This window comes from Physeter macrocephalus, chromosome 8 (genome assembly GCF_002837175.3).
Source record: "Physeter macrocephalus isolate SW-GA chromosome 8, ASM283717v5, whole genome shotgun sequence".
NCBI lineage: Eukaryota > Metazoa > Chordata > Mammalia > Artiodactyla > Physeteridae > Physeter > Physeter macrocephalus.
In genome coordinates this window covers 67,172,092-67,181,418 of record NC_041221.1, presented here as the reverse complement: position 1 = coordinate 67,181,418, position 9,327 = coordinate 67,172,092, and the positions used below count along the sequence as shown (strand labels likewise).

General features: G+C 38.4%; 1 pseudogene; it reads left to right on the top strand.

Moving 5' to 3' along the window:
* The first annotated feature begins 1,695 nt into the window (after window positions 1-1,695).
* On the top strand, window positions 1,696-2,575 carry LOC102988832 (enolase-phosphatase E1-like; annotated as a pseudogene).
* The last annotated feature ends 6,752 nt before the right edge of the window (window positions 2,576-9,327 follow it).

Here is a 9,327-nt window from a genome sequence, read left to right as displayed (position 1 = left end):
TGTCTTCACCAGAAGACTGCTCAGTGACCTAAATGCACTTTTGTAGTTTATTAATCTTCACACAGGAGAAATAGCTTATCAGCTCTGTTCCAGAAGTGTTTGACTACAGGGCACTTTAATGATACATGACGAGAGATTAGTATTTTGAGAAATACCATCTTAAATTACATTTTATCTGTATCACTAGCAACATTGGTCTCTTATTAGAAATCATTTCAATAGAGGAAAATGTTCTAACTAGAAGAATCTCCATTGTGACTTGCAACAGGATGTTGTGAAATGCTGTTTGAGATCAGTTTTTATTACTGGAAGTTAGCAAATCAGGCAGAAATTATAGTGGAAATAGCAGCATGTTCAGAACAAAGTTTTGTGTGAGTGATAATGAATGACTGCTGTTAGGGATGAGTTTGGAATGGTTTCTTATGCAGCAAGAAATATAGAGAGAATACATCTGAGTTTTGCAGGACTCTATATTACAGGGTTGCCAGATATCTCATAATACCAAGGATGTTACCTCAGCCATAGGGCTTGTTGAACTTCTCCAAAATCTGATAGTAAAGAAAGTTCTAATGAGAGGTGGCATGGGTGATATGGTCATACAGTGAGGGGAAAAGAACTACTTCTGCAATTTCTGGGTTGTTGAGAGATTCTGCACATTTTTTCTTAGACCCAAAGTTGGACTCTGGAAATAGATGAGCTTGGAGGCTACTGGAAATTGCCACAATATGGACAAAAATGAGTTGCATCTGAGATTGCAGCATCATGTCTCAGGCTGGAGATGAAGTTGAATTTCATGCAGGATGAAAAATGCATTTGTGAGATGCTTGGGATATACTACCCAGGCAGATAATGAGCTTAGTAAGAGCTGATAACCAGTGGAAAGGGAACAACAATCTTACCAGCATGTACATACGATGCTCATGTAAGGAAATAGCACTTACAGCTATAAGAAAGGACAGGCAACTTAACAAGGGCTGTTCCCCCTTCTCTGATACAACTCCAGAGAGGCAAGCATAGTAAACAAGGAGGGGGAATATCCTACCATATTTACCTCTGTCTCAGCCCAAGTTTCATGAGTAAGAAAGTTATTAGCAAGACTAATAAACTGGTATTGGTAGGCAGAATGAGGAGGACTTTGCATCCAATACAAAATTAAAATATAATCTGTACTAAACCGTTTTAATAAATGAAAGTACCCCCAGAGTGATGGAAAGTTTCTAAACTTTTCTTAATGAAGCTCACCATGAAGGATAAAAGAAAATTCTCAAAGCACCGTCGGTAGCAACTACTGGAAAAATAAAAAATGTTTTGTGTATATATTTCAACAAATTGAGATTCTTCAAATTGATTAATAAATTTTGATTAAATCTATTTAGTGGTCCTGAACAGATCTGTCCTTGAGATTGTTCAGCACAATTTGGGGGATTTGACAAAATGGTCTGATTCTTCCTTCAAAAAAAAAAAGAATCAGAGCCCCGGGCAGCTTGCGAGTTCAGGGTCCCTGTGCTGTGGGTTTCTCTAGTTTCAGGGGCGCCGACGTGTCCTCTCCGCCTCGTGCATCAGGCCGCGCGCGGTTGTGCCTCCGGGACTCTTTTCGTGGCTGTCGGAAGCCCAGCAGGTTGCTGGGTGCAGCTGACACTGCCCTCCGCCCTCCCCACCAGTAGGCCGATTCTCGTAGTAGCAGCCGGTGGGGAAATGGTTTTGCTTTCGGTGCCCGCCGAAGTCACTGTGATCCTGTTAGATATCGAAGGTACCACAACCCGATTGCTTTCGTGAAGGACATTTTATTTCCTTACATCAAAGAAAATGTTAAAGAGTATCTGCAGACACATTGGGAAGAAGAGGAGTGCCAGCAGGATGTCGATCTTTTGAGGAAACAGGCTGAAGAGGACTCCCACCTGGATGGGGCTGTTCCGATCCCAGCAGCATCCGGGAATGGGGCGGATGTCCTGCAGTGGATGATACAGACCGTGGTAGTTAACGTGTGCTGGCAGATGTCTCTGGACCGGAAGACCACGGCGCTGAAATACCTGCAGGGCCACATGTGGGAGGGCAGCATTCAAAGCTGGGAGCATGAAAGCAGAGTTCTTTGAAGATGTGGTTCCAGCAGTCAGGAAATGGAGAGAGGCTGGAATGAAGGTGTATATGTGTTCTTCAGGGAGTGTAGAGGCACAGAAACTGTTATTTGGGCATTCTACAGAGGGAGATATTCTTGAGCTTGTGGAGGGTCGCTTTGATACCGAGATTGGACACAAAGTGGAGAGTGAGAGTTATCGAAAGATTGCCAGCAGCATTGGGTACTCAGCTAACAACATCTTGTTTCTGACGGACGTTACCCGAGAGGCCAGCGCTGCTGAGGAAGCTGACGAGCATGTAGCTGTGGTGGTGAGACCTGGCAATGCGGGGTTAACAGATGATGAGAAGACTTACTTCAGCCTCATCACATCCTTCAGTGAACTGTACCTGCCTTCCTCAACCTAGAGGAGGAGTTCTAAGGAAGAACAAACTGTCTTCACAGAGTTGTCCCTGTAGTCTAGTTTTATTCTAATGGTAAAAGTAATTTACTTTAAAAATACATATATACACATACATAAAGTAAGTGTGTGTATGTTCAAATTACCGTGCACAGGCACGTAAGTGGGAAAAAGAATCTCAGTTCAGTGAAAAGGAAACATTTAAAGATGATGCTTTGTACGTAGAAATTGTTTGAAACCACAACTCTAACCATTATTGAGGGCGAAATATAGGTGATAGAAGAAATTACTACTATACAGGTCAAATGTGTTATGTTTATCAAGTCATGTACCCAAATTGAAAGGTAGGTTTGAGAAGTTACTCAGAAGCCTGGTTATTTTAAAAACTAGAAGTATTTCAAAGACATTTCTAGTAATAATCTAGTCCCCTTTTAAATTGTGAGTTAGATTACAGCAACTGAATTTCAAACTCTTAACCTCCCTATATACAAATAACAAAGCTATTTGTTTCTGCTCCAAAAGAGAGCAAAGTTGGGAAAGGAGACTCATTTGAGTCTTGATTCATCAAGTAGCTGTTACTTAAGAAACTTGCTAATCATTGTGGTACCCACAGCAAGCAGTTGCCTTACCAGTGAAAAAGATGCACTAACATAACAGCTAAAATAGAAATGTGCTTCCTAATGTTTAACAAAACAGTCCTAATCCTGCCAGTTATCACAGATTTCAGAGTTACCTTGCTAACTACTTCTTAGCACAGTTTGAGAACATATGTTAATCGCTGTTTACTATTAAAAAACAAAAGGTTTACTGAAATTTGTCCATAAGACCTAGAAGAGCCCTAGTATCTAATATTTTCTTCTGAAATGTATGTGAGAAATGTAAATTTTATAACAGCATTATTTATCCTAGTTCAGCTTAATAGGATGTCATGTCAATTTCATGTGGTAATTAATAAAAATATTTTCTTCTTAAAAAGTTTGGAAAAAGCTGAGTCATGTTTAATCAGCCTCTTGGAGAATTACAGAGTAACCTAATTAGGGACAGCTGAGGCATACAGGGTTCTCATCTGTTATGAAGGAATAAGGCTGCTTGGTTGTAACCAAGGGCCAGACTAAGATGCCAAGATGTGTTTCAGAGGGGGCATTAGCTCCTAGAGTAATATATAAACTAATTGCCCTGGAAAAAGATTTCTTCCAAGTGACTATAGCAGAGTTAATTATTACTCCGAAAAGTGCTAAACTAGAACTGGTATGTATTGATTTATCTATTTAACATTTCAGAGTAAATTGCAATTATGTGGGTAAAATAGGCAAAGTCCTGAGGCAACTTGTAAGAACATGAGTGTTGCAACCAGGTAAAACAATCTTTGGGGCTATTTGGAATTACTGTGAAACTCAGGGTTATGCATAAGGAATAGCAACTTTTTTGTTTACAAATATTTTGTTCCTTATAAATAAGTATCATTGTCAGAGAGCGGAACAACAACTCTCTGACAATAACTGGTATTAATAGCAGAAAAAAGATGCAAAGAAAGCCTTGAATGGATTGGAAGGGTTGGTGTGGGAAGAAAATGGGGTTACCACATTATGAAAGCCAAAAGTACTAGCATAATAGAAATAGCACAGTTGTGAACTAACGGGCCTCTGAAGCTCTATGTGACTTCAAAATTGTTTGCAAGTGGTCTTCTGATTCAGGAAAGATTTTTTTATAAGTAAATTTCAAATGAACAAGAGGACTGTTAAAGTTGGAATGTAGTTTTAAGGAAAAGGAAAAATATTGGCCTTGTTTTTTCCATGCAACTCAAAATGCAGGAACTTACAATCTAGCAGCTATTTAGCCAAATCTCCCTGAGTAGACCATTACAATTATGTCCTTCATTATTATTTGTAATGAAGAGCCTTTGAGTCTTTTCCATCAAAGGCAACTTTGTAGGTACAAGGCTTGGGAAGTGAAAAATATGATGCAATTCCTCAAATTTCCCCTTTATCCTATCATTGATAGTAAATCTGACAACAGAATTACAGCCCACACTGCCAAAATTAGGCTGAAGGGCATAGCAGCTTACAGTTCTCTGCTTGTAGAGAGCTAAATCAACTGGCTTGAATGGAAACATAAAATATGAGTTCAGTTAAGCCTAGGATCATTGTCTACAACTCCACATTGTACACAGGATTTTTCTTCCTAAAGAAAAGTGTTCTTTAAACTGAAAACCCATTGTGCATGTTTTGCTATAAGATAGTTAGAAAGGCTTTAAACTGTGCTAAAGCCATTCCACCATGTGACCATTTCCACAGGGAGTTCTCAGTTAAGAACTAGATTTTTGAACCTTGAAAATACATGGTTACAAAGGTATTTGTAGGTACTTCAGTGAATGATGAAACACTTCAAGTGAGGAAAAAAATCTGTACTAAGGGATAAGTTCATTCTATGCCTGGGGAAGCCACTATTTTAAATTCTGTTTTGCTAAGTTTTTTAGAATGCTGATACCCAAATATATACTTGTTAGTTAATATTACAAAGTCAATCTAGTGACATTAAAGGCAAAGCAAAGAAATGATAGGTCCAGAGTCTCTATTAGTCTGGCAAACATTTCAAAAGAGGTGGTATAGTATACGAGATGACAGTCTGCCACACTGAAGTAGTATAGCTTATAGCATTGTTTTTGAGTGTTAAATAAGACAATAGTATGGTATGACTGACAGGTATTGTTACCAAAAGCCTCTGTTAATGAAGGCTCTACCTCCTTCAAGGTCAAATGATGTTCCTTCCTTTACTAAACTGGAATTTCTATGGGTCTGTTTTACCTGTAGTGATTAACAAATGCTCTTTAGTGAACTGACACCTAGTTCATGAACTAAAAGAGCTTAGGCTGGTTAGAGAGACAGGCTTATATGCAGAAACATAGACATGGGGAGTTATGGGATTATAGCCAGTTTAGCGTAGATTATAGAATAGCAGGGATGTCGAGTAAGCTCTTGGTGAACTGCAATGATCCAGGAAGCTTCACAGATAGACAAATCTTGAGTTAGATGGGGAAAGATTTCTGTAAGCAAAGAGAAAAGTGAAGGGAATTACATATAGAAGTACAAAAGGGGCATAGGTGAGTGAAAATGTGTCAGAGAAACAATAATTTTACTTATCTTGCCAAAGGATTGTTGTATTAGTCGTTTGGGCTGCAGTAACAGGAAACCACAGACTGAGTATAGCTTAAACAAGAGAAATTTGTTTTCTCACAGTGCTGGAGGCTGGAAATCCAAGATTAAGGTGCCAGAAGGATTAGTTTTTGGCGAGGCCTTTATTCCTGGCTTGCAGGCAGCCACCTTCCTGCTGAGTCCTCACATGGCCTTTCCTCTGTGCCTGCACACTCTGGTACTCTGGTGTTTCTTTCTCTTCTTTCTCTTCAGAACATTCGGGTTAGGGCCTCAACCTTGTGACCTCTTTTAAGCTTAATTACTTCCTTTAAAGGCCCTATTTCCAAATATAGTAACATTGGGAGTGAGGACTTCAACATATGAATTTGAGGGGGACAAAATTCAGTCCATTACAACTGAAAAGGTGAACATAACACTTGAAAGATAAGTTAGGCCAAGATTGTCAAGGAAATTGCTGAGGCAATATTCCCCATCCCGTGTCTACTGACTAAATATCCATAACAAATGATATGCACGTATGTAACTCTTACTACTGGATGATTCAGGGCAGATTAGCTGGCTTTCAACCCCTTCTCCTTTTCTCTCTACCCTTCTCTTCAGAAATATATAGGAGAGTGATCTTGTAGAGATAATCTTGATTCTGCTTGGATTTACTTAAAAGAAACTCATTTTTTAATAGGGACAAAAGTACGAAAACATTAATATTTACAGTCATCTCTTCCCTGGCTTTGTAAGGAAGATGATGTGTTCTTACAGTTTGGCCCCAGGACCCTGATTGTGCTACAGTCTCTGGAGGAGGGATTGATTAGGAGACACTCAGGAAGACCGCAGTGGATATTTGTTGGCTTTCCCCTACAGCTAGCTGCTCACTGCAATCTGTGTGGGCACATACTCTCCTAATAGGCAGGTACGTCCATGTGACTAACTTCTAGTTAATGGAATTTGAACAAAAGTACCAAATACCACTTTAGGCCTGGCCATAAAATTCTGTGATGTCCACTGATCTGAAGTCCATTAAAAAGGCAAAACTAATCTATGGCTTAGAAATCGAGTGGGGTTGCCTTTGGGTCAGAGGGAAAAGGCAGTGATAAGGAGGAGACAAGAAGGATGATTCTTGATGATTTTCTTTGACCTGAAAAGTGGTTATATGGGATTATTCATGTATGCTTTATAAACATATCTGTTTTTATATTAAATGTTAATGGAAAAAATTTAAAATATCCTTTCATGGCCTTTTTCCATGTTTTCCCTCTTTTGGAGGGCTGCAATAAAAAGGATATTCAGGACCAGCTAGAGAAGCACATGTTGAAGTTGGCAGAGTTTTTACCAGCCTGGGTCTCTGAGAGCTGTCCCACCTATCTGTTCACACTAGAGTGGGTTTGAACCATTTTTTGCTTTTGTGTTTAAGTTACTAGCATTACCCTAATATGTTTTCCTATTTTCTGTTCACTCTTTCTACTTTCAACAATATTTTCATCTTCCCACGTGAATTTACCTATTCCTCATTTTTGGCCACATGGCTCCCTTGAACTGATCCTACCTCCATTTCCAATCAATGATCCTAAATAGATTAAGCTAATCAATATATCCTATCCCGTTGTCCACTGTGAAGGGCTGGGCATAAAACCCTATGCAATGAGATACAATGAGAATTACAGAAACTTGCTGGGGTTTCTGTGAACATAAGCTTCTTTGGCTCCCAGAGGAACTGTAAGAAGAGACTTTCTCCCTCTAGACCTAGTGATCTTATAATTTGGGTCTTCAGGCAACTGCAGCATCCTGCCATCAGGATCCTGTCATCCTGCCTAAGGCTAAAGATGACACAAAGAAGTTGAGCTCAAAAAAAGATCCATCTGGCAATCTAGTTTGAGCTGTGCCTGAAACACAGGAGGGACTTTTTGATTTCATAGTCAAGAGGTCCTCCAAGTTAGCAAATACTTTGATGAATTTGACTAAATGTTGGCATTTATTCATTAATAAGTATATATTAATATATATATGTGTGTGTGTATGTATATATATATATATACACACTTGATACTGCTAACATCCTTTGACCTCAGTTGCTACATCTATAAAATAGGGTTATGCAAAGGCTAAAGGCTGGGCCAAAAGACATCTTGTGATCCTTCTAAATTAGATGTTAGTGTTCTTATTTTTGATTGGCTTTATATAACATGATTTTCATTACTTGTCTAATTATTTTAATACACATTTATTACAGCCAGGCTGTGCTCCAGGTTTCCATTTCTGCCTCTTAAAACCTAAGCATTTTATCTTAAATTCTAATCCCCTCATCATCTCTTTCGTATAAAAAGTACACATTAATAGCATCACATTACTTTTCTGTTACATCAGTGTTTTTCAAGTGAGATTTTCCTGTCTCACTTATGCTATTGGAAAACATTTTATAAAACTGTGATTTAAAATGTATAGTTTTATCTTTCAAATGTTTCCTTCATTTATATACCAACCCAACTAAAATAAATGTTTACTTATTGTTGAGTGATTGGAAGTAGTTAATTTTTTGAAGATAATTATCTATCTCATATAATCAATAACTCTGTAGTCATGAAGCTTCAAGGTTCGTCCTGTTTGGATGAACTATAGAATTTGGAACAAATTTCCCTGAGTGATATCTTTTCATTCACCTAGATTAAAATGTCACAAAAACTTGCCTTCTCCACTTAAGAGAAGAGTTATTTTCTAAACTATAACTCTAGTCTTACTGTCTAAAGTTCTCTGAATGAAGGCAAGACAACAGTGTGAAGCAATGAGGAGAAATTAGGAGATAAAGATTCTGGTCAGGCTTTGACACTAATTTGTGGAATCAGATAACTTATCCTACCTGGATCTCAGCTTTCTTGTAGAAAGCCAGACAATCCACAGGAGCCTTACCAGAAATAACAATCCTATGGATAAAGACTAGTGTGAATGTGGATTACAATTTGTCCTCCTAATCAAAATGTATATACTTTCTGCATCTAAGAGGCATAGTCTTCACACCACTCAGCTTCAGTGAATAAACACAGGCAATTTCCTGATTTCACTGTATTACCTATTGTAGCATTTGACAAGAAGGCATGTGTTTCTCAGGATAAAATGCAACTACTGAGAACTAAGAAAGCTTAGTTAAGTCAGGAGATCTGGGCTTATGCCCTAATTCTGCTGCTTACAAGGTTTGTGACTTTGGGAAGCATATGCTATATTGGCCATTGTTTCCAAGTCTGGGGGAAAAAAACCCCAAAACCCAACGAAACCTCACTTCCTTATCTGAATATTATTGTTATTCAATAATAAAAATATAAAGATGATAGTACTTTGCTCTCTGTGTACCTGTGCTTAAACCCATGGCAGAGCCTTTAGTCTTTGGTTCTGGCATGTAGAAACAGAAAAGACATCCTAGATCATGTGGTGTTTTCTCACCTTGGAGCAGGTGCTTTTCTGTTGTCTCTGGTAATAACACTGAATCCAGCAAATGGCCAGTACTTCGCTTTCTTGAAGGCCAAGACTAGCTCTTTGTCTCAGAGATACTTGAATTCATTTTGGATATTTTTATGTATTCTACAATTCTCTTTATTTAAAACAAAATCTAATCTCCTTAATGCCTCTGTCTATAATCAGCTCTGTTCAAATCCCTTTAAAATCTGTTTAGCCTGTAAACTTAATTTCCTCCACTGGAGGATTTTTAATTTCTTTTG